Here is a 19,756-nt window from a genome sequence, read left to right as displayed (position 1 = left end):
TGATCCAAGTGCCACGTGAGGGGAGGAAACCAAGTAAACGTGAAGTGAAACACACGGCCCTCCTTTCTTGGAGAACTCCCCGCTCCCTTGCTGACCCCTTCCCCCTCTCCCCCCCACCAGCCCCACTCTGTGGAAGAAGGGCCAGTGCTGAATAAGTCTGTGCAAGAACATGACTAAGCAAGGGGAGCTGATTAGGTTGCACAGTCAAGGAGAACCAAGAGTCAAAAGTCATGAGTCTAAGATTTCAAGTCTGGTTTCTTAGAGAGGAAAACCCAACTTTGCAGCTCACTGTTTGCATCTTTCCATGCACCGCCTTTACTCAAGTCCTGAAACATAAAATGTTATGAAGGGAGGTGGGGGGGGTGGTATGGGGAAGATAAATGGAGAAAGAGATAAATAAAAAAAAAATTGCAAGTTGTAGGCACCAAAGGGGATAAGAAGAACCTGAGACCGGAGAAACTCTGTGAATACAGGAGTCAGGCTCTGGCCATCCAGAGTGTTGATGAAAACAAATTGTGTGTGCACAGGAGTATTTGTTTTATTTAAGTCAAATTAAAAGGTTGACTTCCAGTAAATTATCATATTGGCCATTCAGAGATGTGATGTGATATTTTAGAATACACTGCCGTGGTCTAAGCAGTAGGGGACATTTTTGGTGATGCTGTTCTCAGGGAGGGCAGGGCTCAAACAGCCTCCTCCCAGAAGCATTGGGCAGAGGCAGCATGATAATAACTCCTAGTGTGCCAATACTGGAACAGAGGAAGTTCAATGAGAAGGGAATTAAGTTAACAGTGTATTGGCTGAGGGAAATATTCGGTATTAATTGGGTGGCATCCTAAATGAGGCAGCTGTGTACTACAAGTGTTTGTCAGAGGAGGCCGTAAACTTCAATTTGTCTTTGCCCTGTCTGAAATTGCCATGATATGTTCACAGCAGATTTAAATGAACCTCCCGTAAGGGAACATTCGCCTTGAGCCATGGGAGAAAGGAAGGAGATACTTTCTGTGAGGTGGGCATTTGGAGGCCAAGAAGAACCAAGTACGTAGAGTAGAGAAACTAAAATAAGCAGAGTCCGATAATAAGCCCAACTGTAGTGCTCACAAGCTCAGTGTTCCCAAAAGAAAGACTGGTTTAATTGGTCAGGCAGTAGCGTGAGGAGGAGAGGGATGTGACATCAGAAAGGTGGTTTACTTCCCGGTCACAACTGACTGTAACACTCCAGTAACAAATCTGGGCTTCTGGCTGTTGGGGATGAGAAGCTTCAGCACATTTTTTGAGTCGAAGCCTCTGACTGAAGTGTTATTTAAACATTAAATTGCTGCACTCGTGGATGGCTCAAAGAAGGAAAATTAGTGCCAACAAAACTCCACTTATGAGAATATGGTGGAAGTGTGAGGGATGTGGGCTTAATTAAGGCGAGGCTTAATTACTGCCATAAAACAGAAAGGAAAGGATGCAAGAGAGAGACAAGCAACGAGAAGCGACAAGCTTTGGGGTCTGAATCGATTTGGATGGAAAGGTTGGGGAAAAACAAATAGAATATGCTAAAGCAGAACAAAAAACTCCCCAAGTGTGAGCACGAAACGTGCCGGGAGTTTGGACACTGTTGTTGGAGGAGGGTGTGTGCACGATCCCTTTGATGAGTTGCCCCCTTCTCCCTTTTATTTTATGTGCGTATGTTCCCCAAAGGCCACTGAGTTGGCATTGCCAGCTCTAAGGTTTCAAGTTTGGGAGATTAGAAAAAGCATCTGGTAATTCTGCACTAAGTAAAGGGAAGGGAGGGCGCAAGAAAAGATGCACGTTGCATTTTCAAATGCTGAAAAAAAAAATCTTTAAAAACCCATTTACTTCTCCTCTTGTATGCCCTTGGGTCAATTCTGTTCTTTAATTCTCTAGGTCAACAGAAAGAGGTGAGTCTGTTTCATTTTGATTTCTAGTCAGTTTCACTTTGTATATTTCCATGCACAAGAACCAAAAAAGGAGCAGCTTATCGATTTTTGCTCAAATAATCCATACAACATATCATATTTTGTGCCATTGCATATAGTTCCTCTTGTGTATAGGTCTCAGGGCGCTTTGCAAGTGGCTCACTGCTCAAAGCACATGGATCCGGCTGCATTCTTGAATTGCACTATCAGACTCTTCAACCACCATTTCAAATGACACATACGATAATCTAGAATATTTTGCTCATGTCGAATCCTATGCACTTTCTGGTTGTGTGATTCTTGAAAAACCAAACTTCACATTTGCAAGTTAGCACTTCCGTGTTTTCATAATTTTCTCACACACCAACAATGGCCGGGTCTTCTTACATGCAGGTTAATGTATCATGAAAATCCATCTGTTGACAAAAAAAAAAAAAAAAAAAAAAACCAGAAAAGAAAAAAATCATAAGATTTTTAGGGATTTGGGATAAGTTTGAAACAGCCTAAATGTACCCATCGATGTTCACATGAGTAATCTGAGCTACAGGGAAAATTCAGTGACTTGCCCAAGTTACATACAGCGCGTAACAGGTTCCAGGGCTCTGGACTCTCAGCTCTGGGGTTTTGTACACCGCCAATGAACTAGCCAAATCGTTATGGATAATCGTAATTTCTTCTTCACATTTTAGGGGTTTCTGATGCAGATGGATGCTGTTCCCAGAAACCCCAGTCCAACCACATTGCGTTTCTGACTCCAAGTTAGTGAAAAACGAGCCTGTCTAGTTTGTGAACTGAAACCATCTGACGGGCGACAGGAAGGTCTCAGCATGGGCTCCTCTGCTATGTTCAGCTCCAGCCCCCATGGGGAATTTCACATGGAGTCTTTTGACGCATTTTTGCTCCTTGGTTCATCTTTTTGTGCTCTTCTCCCAGCTACAGTGGTGAACCCTTGAAGACTGTGATTAAGACACGGGCAGGGGCAAGAGAGATGCTTAATAAGTTCTGAATTTCGTATAGGACATAGGCTGGAGCAAAGAGTCCAAGGCAGCTCAAAAGAGCTGGGCGTCCACATTACTATAATAACCAGCATTTATTGAACTGCTACTATTAAGCATCAAGTACTGATGTAGATACTTTCATATATAATTTTATTTAATCCTCACAGGAAGCCTTAGTGGCTCTCTTAGTTCAGGTTCCCTTGAACTGACACTGAGATGAGCATTCAGTGCAAGCATTTTGTCTGGGCCGTGGTCCCGGGGAACACCAGTAGAGGAGTAGGGAAGTGAGAGAGAATGGAAAGAAGCCAACAAAAGGTGCCGGATACCGTAGATCACGATTAAGGATGACAAGAACTTAATCTCTGACACTTCCGGTCTGCTGCGCACATGGCCGGAACATCTTTGGTGACCAGAGAAAGCCCTTAGGCTTATTGTCTCACAATTCTTGAGGCTGGAAGTCCAAGGTGAAGGTGCAAGCAGGGTTGGTATCTCCTGAGGCCTCTCTCCACGGCTTGTGGATGACTGCTTTCTCACTGCTTTCCACACGGCCTTTATTCCCTGTCTGCAAACATCCTTGGTGTCTCTTCCTCTCGTTATAAGGATCCCATCAGATTGGATTAGGGTCCAGCTATGTGATCTCACTCAACACTAACCGCCTCTTTAAAAGCTCTGTCTCCAAAGACAGTCACATTGGGGATTATGGCTTTAATCTATGAATTTGGGAGGAACACAGTTCGGTCTATAACTACACTGAATCCCTTATTATTCAAATTAACTTCTGTAAAAATATGCATTGTCCTTCCTGATACTATTCACTCAGATAAGCTTTAAGCTTTCCCTCTGAATTTGTCACACCAGTTATAATGTGCAGATACATTTCTATTCATGATTACCCTGTTGTGGTAGCACAGCTGAAATCAGCACTTTGCAAGGTAGGGCTTTGTGCCTCTAGGAAAAAACAGGACCGAATGCAATGCTGAGGTGTGTCAGGAAGGCAAATGCTATTAAATATTCGTCGACATACGTGACTGTTTGCCAATGGAGACCAATTTCAAATATGAAAATTAGTTAAGTTCTTGCAGACTAAAGAAGAACAGAAGGAAATTTGGGAGAACTTCTAAATTCTATAACCCATTCCTTCTGATCATTTAAAATCCCACTGGCTTCATAGAAAGTTATAGAGCTCAGCAATAACACTAAATTGTAAGCAGTATTCCTTGTGATAATAATTAATATGATTATTCAGGTAACTGCTGTCAAATTTTAGAACTATGGAGATTAACAAGGAACAATGGGCACAAAATAAGAATTATGAAAATATGTCCAAGCTGACAAGAGTCGACTTCAATTTACTTCACAAAGCTGCCTGACCATGAAAGATACATTACAGTAGGCTGAAATCTGTTAATAAGTTTTTCTTGTGCAAGCCTGTTGAAGTATTTCAACAATTTTTTTAATGTCAAGTAAGAAAGCATACACATCTAGAAATATTAAGGACCTGAGTCATGATGATTTGGTGGTTTTGTTTCTAAGACCGAGTTTTACTTCACTCCTAAGAAAATTTTCTTAGAATGGAGCTTGATTATAAAAGAAGATTGAGCCTAGTATTGAATTATGCTTGTAAATATTTACCAGTCATAATAAGGCTAATTTTTAGTTTATGTAAACTGGGTATGTGAATGGATTTTCATGCAGAACATAATTCTTCCCTCCTGCCATTAACTGTTATCGCACGGGATACACCAGCCTGTGTAAACCTAAATAGATTTGCTTTGGCCTACATTTGAAGAATTCAAGGCTTTGAATAAAATATAGCACTTTGCAGGTAAAAATAACTTGAAGATTATATTGTCTGTCCTCCCTCCAGTGACACACTGTGCCATTTTGCCTCCAAGTCATGGTCATGGAAAACCATGAGTACAGTAAAAGAGAACTAATAGTGGACAGTCAGGAACCCTAAGATCTGGCTCTGACCTTTCTACTTAGTGGCTAAGTAAAATTAAGGAAGAGTGAGCTCTCCCATCAGGCACGTGTGAATTCAAAACTGAGCTCTCCAATTCAGCATTTGGGGGCTTTGGGGCCACGAGGATAAAGAAAGATACAGTAGGTCTCAGACTGTCCTCTAGAGAATATTTTTATGTTCATCTGCTCTGTTAAAGAACACAATTTTAGGGTTCAAATAGTAAAAATTTTTACTTAAAAAAATTCACAACGGGTGAAATAATTTTGCATTGAAGCCGTAATAACCTCACGGGCAAACCCACTGATGTCTAACACTACCAAATAGGGCCTTCCAAAGTCAGGTAATAGACCATTCTTCCTGTGGGAGGTAGTTTTACCAGTCATTTTGGTCTTAAGTACCCAGCTATTCCATCAAATACCAATCTGGATGATACTGTGAAGGCATTTTGTACATGTGGTCAATGTCCATAATCAATTGTCTTTAAGGAAAGCAGATTATAGTTGATAATCTGGGTGGGCCTCATCCAATCAGGGGAAGGCATTAAGGACAAAATTGAGGTTTTCCTGAGGAAGAAACTCTGCCTATGGACGACAATACCATCTCCTGCCTGACAGTGTCCAGCCTTCTGACCTGCTCTGTAAATTTCAGACTTTCCAGCCCCCATAATCAAGTAATCCAGTTTCTTGAAACAAATCTCTTTATATCCTACTTTATCAGCCTTCTGGTTCTATTTCTCTGATTGAAACCTGACCGATACCTCTCCATGACCTAGGCCTTAGGAACCTGTAAATTAACGAGAAGTAAATCTCAGATTCGGATGTAACAACATTGGAGGAGTGGATCCTGTGGGACGATGAGCATGCTCTTAACAGGAACAGATGGGGAGGGAATGGGGAGGCTGAGATTACTGAATAAGAGCCGGGTGCCCATAAGAGGGGCCGCTGTAGAAAGTAATGTGTTTGTGTGTCAGTGTGCTGAATTACATAGTGTCCCCCAGAATTCACGTCCACCCAGAACCTCATCTTGTGACCTTATTTGGAAATAGGATATTTAGAGATGTAATTAAGAATCTCAAGGTGCAATCATCCTGGATTTAGACTGGGCCCTAAATCAAATCACTGATGTCCTTACAAGGGAAAGGACACAGAGACACAGCCACACGGGGAAGAAGGCCATGCAAAGACAGACGCAGAAACAAGAACCATGTTGCCACAAGCCAAGGAAGGCCTGGAGCCACCAGAAGGTGGAGGAGACAGGAGGGATTCTTCCCTAATGCTCTCAGGGGAAGCATGACCTTGATGACACCTCGATTCCAGATGTGTGGCCTCCAGAACTGTGAGACAATGAATTTCTGCATGATGCTTGCAAACTGAATGAGGTTGCTTCCGGTTTCCATTCAGAGGACAGTTGAAGTAATAAAACATGGAGGTTCAGCAGTGTCAAATTCTGATCTTCAGCGGACATGAAACACCATTGCCATGCACATATCTTCCAAGGAGTGGTGCCTCTGATTGTGAGCATCTGCTGCCTCAGGACCAGGAATGGATGATCAAACAGAGAGAGAGAGAGAGAGAGAGAGAGATGACTGATGGTCATTCTCTCCCTCTCTTTGTTTATATTTGAGACAAAATACAAATATATGTTAACACATATTTATATAAACTTATATTTTTGGTTTATTACATCCACAAATCTGTTCATGTCCCTTGGTAGGGATTGCTTAATTCCAGTGAAACACACAGTACGATGTCCCCTTGCCCAGTTCCCCTAAAAGCAGACTGTGAGATGGAGATTGGCCAACAGGAAGTTGCTAGGGAGGGCTTTGGGGATTGACACTGGTGTTGGGGGAGACGGGAGAAAAGTAGAGTGAGCAGGATTGGCAGACAGAGCAGTTGGAGTGTCACACAGTCCTAGCCTGTCATAGCATGGCCTCAGTCAACACCACCACCCCACAGGTAGCTTGGAGACTGAGGTGGGCCGTGAAAATTGGCCCTTGCATTCTTTGGATATGGGCTGGCTCTGGTCAGTTTCAGCAATCCTTGAGGGCAGTAGCTAGGAGAGTAAGACTTCCAGTCTTAAAGAGGGATCTCAGGGCAGTATAACATCCTTGACAGCAGGTTGCTGAGAAATGGAAAAGTCAGTCTCTGAATTAAACTCGATGGAAAACCATCCTACAACATTTAACCCAAGTCATCTGAGACTTGTCACCTATAAAATAGGTAAGATAATAATTTAGAGACTGTATATAAAAAACACTTTAACATATCACCTAGTATATAACAGCTAGTAAAAGCTAGTTTGACTTGTAGACAACAAGTAAGTTGTCTAGATGAGGACAAGGGGACCCTCTCTTGAAGTGACCCTGAGATCCAGCAAAAGACCAAAAGCATTTAGGAGACCTGGGTACAGTTTCTGGTTCTGTGGACCTGCTTTCGGTCTCTTCTTGGGTCAGTTTCATAATCGTTGTAAGAAGCTTCACTTGTAAAACGGAGCCTTGGAACACAGATTGCCGGAATACATTTCAACTCGAATATTCCAGCACGTGACGATTCACAAATCCCACTGAGCTGCTAAATGCTGGGCTGATGGCCGTCTCATAGTTACCTGGGAGTGCATGCCGGGCTGGACAGTGAGAGCTACACCTGGTCCAGGAGGAGAAAACTCTAGCCTATAGATTAAGAACAGTCAAACCGCCTCATTTTAATCCTGCTTCTACTACTTAGTAGTTGTGTGACCTTGGGCAAGTTATGTAATCTCTGCCTGCCTCACTTTTCTCGTGTACGGAATGGGAATAATAATAACATCCCTGACCTTGTAGGGCTGTTATAAGTTGTAAATGAGTTCACACGTGTATGACGTTTGGAACAGTGCCTGGCCCATTCTCAGCACTACACAAATGTTACACATTATTGTTGTTGTCTGAGTTTTGTTAGGACGAGGTAATCCCCAGAATTCAATCCCACCCATTCAGAACAGCCTGGAGAGTGAGAGGGGACAGTTTAATTGTCTTTTTCTGAATGTTAGTTTGACAATAAGTACATTCATAAAACTGGCATTTTTTTTATAACCATTTGCTCAGACCATCTACCCCTTGGGACTATAAATTAGGAAGGACAAGGTCATCTTAAAGAGGGGAAAAAATTTACAAGAAATCACTTGCAGTTGCTAAGGAGCAAGAGACCAATACCTTTTTAGCTATTAATGCAAATTCCCCACACAATGGATGTTCACTATAATGGCCTCCTTCCATCTCAATATGATATTCATTAAAGTGTTTTAATAGGTTATGGAAAATTTTGAAGAAGGCTTTATATAGAAAGTTAAATTTAGAGTGGATTTGGGGAGGATTCTATTTAAGTCATTGTTGGCATTTCAGTGTTGTTTTGTTCATTAGCAAGGTCGTTTACCTGAAAATGGGATCCTGCACTCTAATGACTTGTTTGTCCCTGTCGCCTGTCTCCTGCTCCAAATCTCCTTCCCCTAAGTGCAGATTCACAATGTGTCATAGAGAGGTTGATGCTCACAAATGCCTGTTCTCATACCAAAAGGAGACACAAAAAAGGCATGTGAGATGAGAAACTAATGAAGAAAGTGTGGACTTTACCCTTTTATGTTTCAAGAAAACTTTGGATAGCCCACTGTTGTTTTTTTTTTTTTTTTTTTTTTTTTTTTCTGCACAGTTTAGAATTCTAAAGGCAAAATAGGACTGTAAATCTCACAGAGCTGAATACTGTTTTGATTACTGTTACTCTCCGAGGAATGAAATTTAGTTCAAGCATTAGTGAGCTTAAAATCAAAAGACTTGAAGCATCAAGAGAATTGCGCACTTAGATTTTTTTTTTTATTTTTTAATTTGGAAGGTGTACTATGTAGCTTGTATCTCCTCCATTTTGTCGGCCCCTCCCCTACTGATTCACCAACCCTGAAATACAGACCTCCCTTCACCCTCACTCCCCCGCCCCCCACACACACTCAAAGAAAGCATGCCATGTTGGTTTTGCTGTTAACTAGGTTGGTGACTTCAGCAAACCTCTTTTCCTTTTTGAGATTACAGCTGCAAAAATATGTTAGCAGAGGTGGAGAGGTAAGTGTGTTCATTATGCAGTCTCTCTAATCTTCTGCTTTACTGTTTCTAAGATTCTTACTTAACTTGGCTTTGTTTGAACAAAGAGTAAGACACTACAGCTTCCCGGTCGGTCATTTCTCCTCCTTTTTTAACTTCTTCTGCAAACACTATGCTTATCCCTGGACTAGGTACCGTATAGACGATTGAATCAATGAAGATAACCCCCTGCTTACAATAAAGAATACACATTGTGATACAGAAACACACAAGGTAGAATAGCAGTAGTGACCAAGCAGAGCTCAGAATTGCAGGGAGATTTGATCACATGCAGGAGCCAAGCTCTTTTTAAAACCATAGGACCTTATTACTATCATGTACTTTATTGGTGAATGGGATTGGCTCTCCTACACATATTTATTATCTCACGTATGTCTGCTGTCATTCGGTAATGGCTGGCCTTTACTATTGGGAGTACTGCATTTCCCAAGTAATTTTATCTTTCAATATGTAAGTTTATTGAAGATCTCCTCCCCATTTCACCTATTTTGTATTTTTAACTGCTGACCCGTCTAAATGTTTAACAATAAAATGATAAAAAGTATGTATGTTAATAGAGCTCACCATTTTGTTTCTTCATTATGTATCATTTCGATTCATAAAATTTTGAGTGTTTTAATTGCAATAATCTCCTAAACTATATATAGAGATATAATTATATATATGATATGTATATAAGTATTAGTCGTATAAATTATATTTATGTAATTTATATATACTTATATATGTAATTTATATAATTATATCTGTATATATATATAACTTTAGCTTTGTGTTACAAAAAGGTAGCTTGGGCTTTTAGAGAAGTCTAAGATTTGTATTGCCGATAATAGTGTAAGGATTCAAATTTTGACATAACTTATATGAAAGTAAGTTATGCTTGTAAAATGACTACATACATCAATACAGTTCAGTAGTTTTCACAAAAAGGGAATTTTTGGTAAATGTCACTTTTTATTTATTTTTTTTTAATTTTTTTTAACATTTATTTATTTTTGAGACAGAGAGAGACAGAACATGAACGGGGGAGGGGCAGAGAGAGAGGGAGACACAGAACTGGAAGCAGGCTCCAGGCTCTGAGCCATCAGCCCAGAACCTGACGCGGGGCTCGAATTCACGATCCGTGAGATCGTGATCTGAGCTGAAGTCGGACGCTCAACCGACTGAGCCACCCAGGCGCCCCTAAATGTTACTTTTTAAAAAAATCATCCGTGTTATAATTGGGACTTCATTAAAGTTTTCCCTCATTCACCTTTAACATGGGCAATTGTCTTCTGATTAGTTCAAACATTTCTATTTTATGTATTCAAGACAGGAGGACAAGATATCTTCCTTAAAAGAAAAGGAGGGACAGGGTTACCCATCTAGTAGCTTCATATGAGAGGGGCGGGTTTTTCTTCGTAATTAATATGTCAGAAAAGAACTTTCTGACAAAGTCTGTGTCATTGTCACTGGATAGTCCTATAAATTCTCATCCATCATAAACATTGTTCTTAGATCTTCTGACCCTGCTTCCCCTCCCTTCCTTCCTTTTGGTCCTCTTCTGTCTACGTTCTTTCCCCAGGAGATCTCATGATTAGGTCCTTCTATTTGCAGTTTTAACTCTATCCATCCTTCAGACATCACATCAATGTAGAATGTTCTTCATATACTAGGTACTCTTCATGTCCAGCATCCCAGAATTGGATATCTCATCCAGGATAATCAACAATTGCAAAATTGATGAGAACATGTCTCTGTGTAGTAAATGCATCATTTATTTCTCTGACCCCAGACCACCCAGTACCAACAGCCACTCAGGCTTAAAACGGTGGTTTTGTCATTGCCACATTGTTGTGCACTCCCCACATCCTGTAAATTTTAACTCGTTCATTCATATATGAAGTTTTTTCCCTAGGTGTGTACTCATTCATTCAACCAGCCTATATTAATAACACTTCAGTATATAGGACATGGCTTGCCTTGGTGCTTTAGAAAGGGAAACTATAAATAAAGCCTGATTTTGTTGATTTGTTCCTCTGAAACATATGTTACACTTTTGCTCCTATCTTATCAGGCTTATTACCACTTACCTACTTCAGATTACCTAGATATCTAATTACTAGAGTTTACTGCCTTCAGTTTCTCCTCATCATTGCCAGAGTTATCTCCCCAAAGAATACCCCAGATCATGTCACTCCTTTGCTAAGAACAAACAAACAAAAAACAACAGCAAAAAACAAAAATAAGAAAATAACAACAATAAAAATCCCGGGATAAATTTACTCCCTAAAATCATGAGTAGGGGGTTTTGGTGGGGTTGGTAGCTCCAGGCCAAAGGTATCAATGTGTAAGTTACCTTTACCATGAGATACTTTACAATCCTCAAACTCCATAAAAATTGAGTTTTTAAAAATCATTTTAGCTTTCTTTTCTTATTTTTCCCAAATTAATGAGGTTTCTCTACAATTTTTTTTAACTTGAAAAGTAGACACGTGAGAAACATGTTGGCTCATTATCAGGCTGAGAGTGGAGAGAATTCGGAAAGGCAAATAATGCAAACGTGGCATCGTAATAGCCAAAGACTAGGGGCGTTCTATCCTAGAAAAAAAAGATGAGGTCATTGTTGACAGTGTGGGAAGAGACATTCTGCTTCCCGTCTTCCCCTTCCCAAAGGACACATGGCCCTTTACTCAGAAAACCGCTCCTAGGTAGAGCAAAACAAAATAAAATCTGCAATGCATGTGTCTGTATGATGGTGTATTTGAGCCTGTCTTGGTTTTGTTTTCTTTGATCCATTATGACGGTTTCCTCTCTCTGAAAGGCCTTTCTCCTTAAAGGCTTCTTTATTTTAACTGTACACCCCCTCCACCTTTTTCTTCCCTTTGGTTTGTAACACTTACTATGGTGACTAACACTTAGTAAACATTTAATGACTTGTTTCACAAAATAAAATTTGCACCTTCATTTATTATCCGTTTAAGTTGACGATGCATAAAAAAGCAAACGATAACACTCAAAGCAGTGATCAGATATAAACTAACCCAAGACACAGCCTCACATTCCCTGAAAGGCTGGTGACATTATACAAAAGATTATTTCTCTGCAGAGACCCTGCTGCACAATGCTAGAAATTGCCTCTTGCTGTTCAGCATGTTTTCTGTCCTTCCTCTTTGGGTTTTATAGCTAGAGGCAGGTGGCTCATTACAGCTTGAAAAGAGCTTCTCCAAATTCAATTTCTGGGTTCTCTGCAGGAATAGGCTTTGTAGAGACTTACTGAGCAGAGACTTGTTTGTTTGTTTGTTTGTTTGTTTGTTTGTTTTTCCCCGTAGCCAATATGGAATTCACTGAAATTGATTAGCCGTTAGAGTCAGGGTTATTACAGACTGTTCTATAAGGGACACTTCCATATCCAGTACCAATAGGTTTCTGTTTAATTTCTGCTAGTGGGTTGTGGGTTTTTACTTCTTATTCACCACCCTGTTGACAGAAACTTTGCCTTGTACAGTCAGAAGGAGGGTGACTTTTTGTGATCTTTAGAAGTCTATTAAAGAGAATTTATTACAGTATGGCAATAAAATTTTATGACATATGACAACATAGTAAGTTTATGTACATGTGGGTACACACAGTATGCATACATAATATAAATACACGCAAATATTTTTTTAAAAGACTATTTAAAGATAAAATGGTTGAGAAAAAAAAAAATTATAAATCAAAGTAGGAGTATTTCTCCCATTTTACAGACAATAAAAAAATATTTGCAGTGAGATAGAAAGGTTAAGTGTCTTGTTCAAAACCATAAAACAAATGAGTGGTGTTTCTAAGAAAAAAAAATCTAGCATACTCCCAGTCCCATTCTCTATTCTTTAGTCCTGAAACCGTATTTTCCATTTTATGCTCTGTCTCCAGCGCTTTCCTGCTGGACACTACCTCTGTCACTGAAAAAAGGCAGCTCTAACCATTAGTGCTGTCATGTCCCATTTTTCACTGCCCACTGTCAACTACCTGCATAGGGACATAGCACAAGTTTTTATCAGGTGAGGTCATTTTACTTGATTTTCCCAGGCTATTCTTACTTTCTTACAACTATCAATTAGTCTCATAGCAGGAATTTAGACAGTTAGTTTATTTTTCAATAAAAATTATCAAAGTATATATAGTTTTAAAAGTAAAATAATTTGGGGCGCCTGGGTGGCTCAGTTGGTTAAGCGTATTTTTCTCTCTCTCTCAAGCCACTTTGGTAACTTATTTATTTTTGAGAGAGAGAGAGAGACAGAGTGTGAGCAGGGGAGGGGTACAGAGACAGAGGGAGACACAGAATCTGAAGCAGGCTCCAAGGCTCTGAGCTGTCAGCACAGAGCCCAATGCGGGGCTCAAACTCATAAACCGCAAACTCATGACTAGCAAAGTCGGATGCTTAACCGACTGAGCCACCCAGGCGCGCCCCTTTGGTAACTTTAAATAGACTTAAGATGGTATTTCTGGATTATCTGGGTTGTTAAGGGTTGACTTGTGTCCCCTACCATCCCAAATTTGTATGTTGAAGTTCTCATGATTTTATTTGGACATAGGGTCATTACAGAGGTAATCAAGTTGGGGTGCGGTCGTTAGGTTGGGCCCTAATCCAATATGACTGGTATCTCTTTTCAAAGATGAAATTCGGACACAGAGATACTCGTAGAAGACAATGTGAAGAGACAGAGAAAGAGGATAGCCATCTAGGAGCCAAGGGGAGAGACTAGAACCGATCCCTTCCTCACAGCCCTCAGAAGGAACCAAACGGCCAATACTTCCATCTCAGACTTCCAGCTTCCAGAACTGTGAGACAGTAAATTTCTGCTGCAAGCTACTCAGTGTGTGGTACTTTGCGGAGCAGCCCTAGGAAACTAACCCAGGTATGCAATTCATTGTCTCTGGACCACACACCACTACTTCTCAGCTGAGTCCTGGTATTCCCAGTAGGATAGATGGGGGCCTCAGGTCCCTGACCTGAGGCTGAGTTAGAGCTCCTAGCCTCCGAAAGCAACTGATGCTCCTCTTCAGAGGTAAATCATTGCTTTCTCTTGAGTCTATAATAAAAACTCTCTCAAAGCGGTAAATTTCAAAGTCTCAAAGTTCAGCACAAATCTGAGACTGAAAATATATGCTCATTAATTTTGAGAGCATATGCTGTCATGATTTCCCAGCTTCTTTTCTATCCCCACACCTGGCCCCTTATTTCCTCCAAATCACAGTTGTAGAATAACACCACATATGTAAGATGATCTATTTCAGTTAGCCAATGAAGTGCATAACATCATTACAAAACTCTCCAAGAGACATTTCCTTGAGGAAGAAATCTGCTTAAGGTTCAAAGTCATTATGGAAGCAGGAAGCATGATGGTTAGATAAATACGAGACTGAATGAAGAAAGAGTTACACAGAAAGTTACAGATTTTTGCCTATTCTTAAATAATTATGACTTTGACCTGATCTGGGTCAGCTCAGCGTGGAGCCTGCTTAAGATTCTCTCTCTCTTGCTCCTTCTGCCCCTCTCCCCTGCTCATATGTGCTCGCACTCTTTCGCTCTCTCTCTCTCTCAAAAAATTTAAAAAAATAATTATGACCTTGAGAAACCCACTTACCTTAAATAATCTATTTTTGCTCCTTTATTACATGAGGATAACAGAGAAGATTATTTCTGAAAAAGTTTTGAGTAAATATTTGAATGGTTTAAATCAACTGTAAACTGTTTGAAGCACTTCAGAGATCAGTTTACTATTCTAAAACACTATAATTTTTACTTGATAATGAAAGTTTTAGAGGAAGTGCTACTATTTGGGATTATTTTAAGCAGAAGTATAATTTTACCCAAAACAAGACTATTCTGTCTTATTGCTCCTTGTATGTCCACAATAGAAACTTTGAGAACTATAACTTGGCAGTTGATAGGAGTAGAATGTTTCCACTTGACTTTAGGATTAGTTGAACAATATGCTGTTTATTAAAATATCCTATTTTGAAAAAAATAAGTGTTCTCCAAGAAAAAGTTACTATGTTTCTTACTGAATTTGGTCATTTTGATTTAGTCCAGAATTTCGTTTCATCTACTGAAATTAAGCAACAAATGTTAGCTTCTTCCACTTTCTCCTACACCTTGAACATGGGTTTTATTGAAAAGTTAACGTTTTTTTCCAGTTAACATTCTGACTCACTGTCTGAAATAATAATGGAAACATAAGAGATATTATAAAGTAGAGGGAGACTTTAACACCTACTATAGTTTATAAAATGTACCAAGGAAGAAATTAGTGTTATAAATAATAATGAAAAAAAAATCTAGTGTTAATCTAACCAGCTTTCCTCTCTAAAGGCTCCCAGAGTGCCCCTGGATTAGTTAGATCAAAACTGAACCTGTAGTTTAGTCCAGAATTAGAAATTTAGATTGAACATCCCTGCCTCCTATTTTATCAAGAGAATGAAGATCACAGAGGAACCACATAAACTCACTCTTCTCTAGTCCAAGTTTTCCCTTATATTGACTATCTCAGTTTCCTTCCAGACTCCTCTCCATCCTGTCATCCTCCACCCCCCTTCCCCTTCCTCCCCAAGAGTAGGAAAGCATTACTCCCCCAGTTGGAAGAAGGCCCACCCTCAGTCTGCAAGTTGACAAGGGTCTATTTATTTCACCTCCAAGACAACATGGATGTTTGACGTCTGCTCTTCGTACCATTGCACACCCATCCCCCCAGGGTCTAATTTCTTTAACTCTTTATGCATTTGTTTTTATTTCCAGTATCTCCTCTGTATCTCCTTCTCCATCATCTCTACACCCAAATTTCAACCTTAAATATAAAGAAACGATAAATACAGCATCACACACACACACACACACACACACACACACACACACACACACACACAGAGCCATTCAAGCTTCTGGCTTCTTCTGGTTCTTCCAGCTCTCACCACCTTGTATACTAAAAGAGCTAACTGGAAATATTACTTCCACTTTCCACAGACTTTGCCTTCTTTCCCGTCCCTATTTGGCTGCCAATTTTGCACCTCTACCTTATCTCTTTTTTTTAATGTTTTTTTATTTATTTTTGAGACAGAGAGAGACAGAGCATGAGCAGGGGAGGGGCAGAGAGAGAGGGAAACATAGAATCCGAAGCAGGCTCCAGGCTCCGAGCTGTCAGCACAGAGCCCGACGTGAGGCTTGAACTCATGTACCGTGAGATCATGACCTGAGCCGAAGTCGGACGCTTAACCGACTGAGCCACCCAGGCGCCCCTCTGCCTTAGCTCTTAAGTGCTAAATTGTACACATGTTTTCTCAGTTTCCCTGTTCCTTAAAGTGTGGAGGGTTTTACAGTATTTCCCATGTCTTATTTCTTTAAAACTTTACCTACTTGGTAGATGTGGGCTTCGTTATGCCTAGACTTCTTCAGTCAGAATGTGACTATGTAGTCACTAAAAATGCGTTATGAAAATAAACTCTTCTGGGGCACCTGGGTGGCTCAGTTGATTAAGCATTAGACTTCGGCTCAGGTCATGATCTCAAGGTTCATGAGTTGAGCCCCACATCTCTGCTGTCAGCACAGAGCCCACGTCAGACCCTCGGTCTCTCTCTCTCTGTCTCTCTCTCTCTCTCTGCCCCTCCCACACACGCTCCCTCTGTCTCTCAAAATAAAATAAATACGAAAACAAGGAACTCTTCCAGTTGTTGTCACAATCCCTGGATGCGATTCTTTCACTCACATCTCTCACTATGCCCTTGCTCTCAAAGAGCTTTTAATTTTTTAGGACCAGAAAACATTTTTTTAAATGTCCTTTAAAACACCATCTATTCACCCCTGTATCTATAACGGCGCTTAGTAAATGTTATTACATTGTGTTAAATCAAATGAGTATAATTTGTAAATTTAACCCGACTCCAAGCTCGGAGTTAGACAAAATTGGTATGCTAAAATTTTTTTCTATTATTTCTGTTTCAGTTTCAGTAGTTCAGATGTTTCTAGGAATTCATCCATTTCTTCCAGATTCTCCAGTTTGTCAGCTGTAATTTTTCATAACGTTCTCTTACAGTTGTTCAAATTTCTGTGGTGTTGGTTGTTATTTCTCCTCTTCCATTTGTGATTTTATTTGGGTTCTTCCTCTTTTCCTTTTGATAAGTCTGGCTGGGGGTTATAAATTTCATTAATAAATGGGTGATGGGGATTAAAGAGGGCACTTGCTGTGATCTCACTGGGTCTTGTATGTAACTGATGAATCACTAGATTCTACACCTGAAACTAACATTACACTGTATGTTAACTAACTGGAATTTAAACAAAAACTTGAAAAAGGAAAAAAAAAACCTTCTTTCAACTAAAAATATAAAAAATAAAAATAATAAAACTTTTTTCTATGCAGGTCAGTTAATAAATACTTCCAATTAGAAGTGAACTCTCAGGGAGCCTGGGTGGCTCAGTCAAGGTTAAGCATCTGACTTCTGCTCAGGTCATGATCTCATGGTTCATGGGTTCAAGCCCTGTGTCGGGCTGTGTCCTGATAGCTCAAGCCTGGATCCTGCTTCATATTCTGTGTCTCCCTCTCTCTCCGCCCTTCTCCTGCTCACGTTCTGTCTCTCTCTTTCTCTCAAAAAATGAATAAAAAAAAAGAAGTGAACTTTTGAGTACCTTTACATCTCCGTATTTTCCTATTTTCTGTATATTTATTTTGTGCCTATGTTCATATTAATTACAAGATCCATACCTCTCCCCACATAAAAATGAATAAAAACAAAATGTAATGTCATATAGAAGAAACATAAATGTAAGGTCTAAACAAGTCTTGTCACCTCCCTTTAATCATTTCTTCTAGCCACAGTTCCTTTTATAATTCTTTTGGAATCAATTTCTCTGCTTATTTACTCTAACAGGGTGATTCAGATGAAGACCGCTCTAAGAAAAGTAGAAATTTCTTGAACTCATAACCTTACTCTAAATCTCACATTAAAACCTTAAAATCATACCATCCACGAACAGCATTCTCAAGACCTGTCATTTTCCTTTCCTTTGTTAAACATTTAGATACTCTTTTTTGATGGCATTCAAATTTCTAAATGTGTTCTGCCCTGCCCTTCCCATCAGCTTACCAGGGATTCTAATTCTTTATCCGCATCCTTATACTCTTGACTCCTCAGCGTTACTATTAGTAACATTTGAAGATGGAGGTTGATTGCACCAAACTAAGCTTACATTTTGATATCTGAGGAGATGTCATAAAGCTGAATTCTCCCTTTTTCTCCCTCGAACACATTACCTTCCTTGCCACCTTCCACGAAATTGCTAGCGCTAGATACGGATGCTTCATACTAAGTTTGGAAAGTGAATATAGGTCACTAACACAGCGGGGCCATGTACCGCAATTTGTCCACCAGCCTGACTCATTTTATGTTCTAATTTCAGTAAGAGGGTGCTGATTCTTTGCTAAGTGGTAATTGCACCTGCAGTACTAAAACCCTTCTACATGCCTGGAAAAGCGCACTCACCATCAACTTGCAATCATCTCCTGCCGTGCACTGCAATAGCTTCTATGAGCTTGCTGGCCTTGACCCTCAGAATGAATCCCTGGTTTCTTCTATCGGAGGTAGTTCTACGCCTCCCAAAAGGCATGCCGTTCCTGTCAGCGGGAGACCAGGCATAAGATGTACCAAGACTTCGGATCGGTGTCCTGTTTTTACTCTCGGGCTCTATGGAGAGGTATCCTGTGCTGCCCTTGGGACTTTGGGAACTATTTTATCCAAGGTTCAATTGAGTCATAAGAATATCGATGATAGAGATTTTTATTTGGAATCCGAAACTTAAAGCCACTAATTTCACCACAAACTTTATGTTAGTGCAAGACACTCGATCTTTGTGAAACAGAAAATTCAAGAGTTGTTGCTGTTTCTTCCCCCTCTGTGTATGTTAGTACTGGGAGGAAAAACAAAACACGCACACGCGCGCGCACACACACACACACCCACTTTTCCTTGTGTTGCAAACAAAATTGGGCAGCAATACACCCATATGACTCAACTTGACATTGCAAATGCTCAAACATCTATAATGCCTCTTTTAAGTTTTAATACGTGTTCTGATTGCATGCTTGGATTCAAACCAATCACAAGCCAGGCCAATGTTTACTTTCTCTTCTTTACTTTTAATACTATCTACTGTATATGCCCCTTCATTCACAAGAGTAGGGGCAAGGATTTTGACTTCCCCAGGACAAGCTCTAGTTTCTGTTACACTGATGCCCCATAAATGCTTATTCAGTGAATGAATGAATGAATGGAGGCTGTTTCACTGTCTTAACAAAGTTCACACTGGAAAGTCTAGTTTGGGTTCAGCGATTGCAAAAGAAGAGATTGGATATGGTTAATTAGAAGGCAAACAGAAATGAGGATAGAGATAAGCAATAAGTAGATGAAAACAAGAAAAGAGTCTGAGAGAAAAAGAATTTAATAGAAAATAATAATTTTCTAATCTATTTTCGAAAAGGTTAAATTGGGACTGTGGGTACATGAAACAAATGGTGGGGGAAGAAAATGAGGTGTTAGTATTCATAGAAAATAAAAGAAATCAAGGGCCAGGTGAGCAAAAGAAAGATTTGGCCTAAAGAATCTGTGTTTCTCCCCTTCCTCCCTTAGGATTGGAACTCCTAACAGAGAGAGCTGCTTGACTGATTCATCACTATTGTTACTTAACAAAATGCAGAGCCCTGAGATAAAAGGTGGGGGTGGGGAAACAGGG

This window comes from Panthera pardus, unplaced genomic scaffold (genome assembly GCF_024362965.1).
Source record: "Panthera pardus isolate Hobbes unplaced genomic scaffold, ASM2436296v1 HiC_scaffold_15, whole genome shotgun sequence".
NCBI lineage: Eukaryota > Metazoa > Chordata > Mammalia > Carnivora > Felidae > Panthera > Panthera pardus.
The sequence above is the reverse complement of the archived record's forward strand: the minus strand, read 5'-3'. Positions refer to the sequence as shown.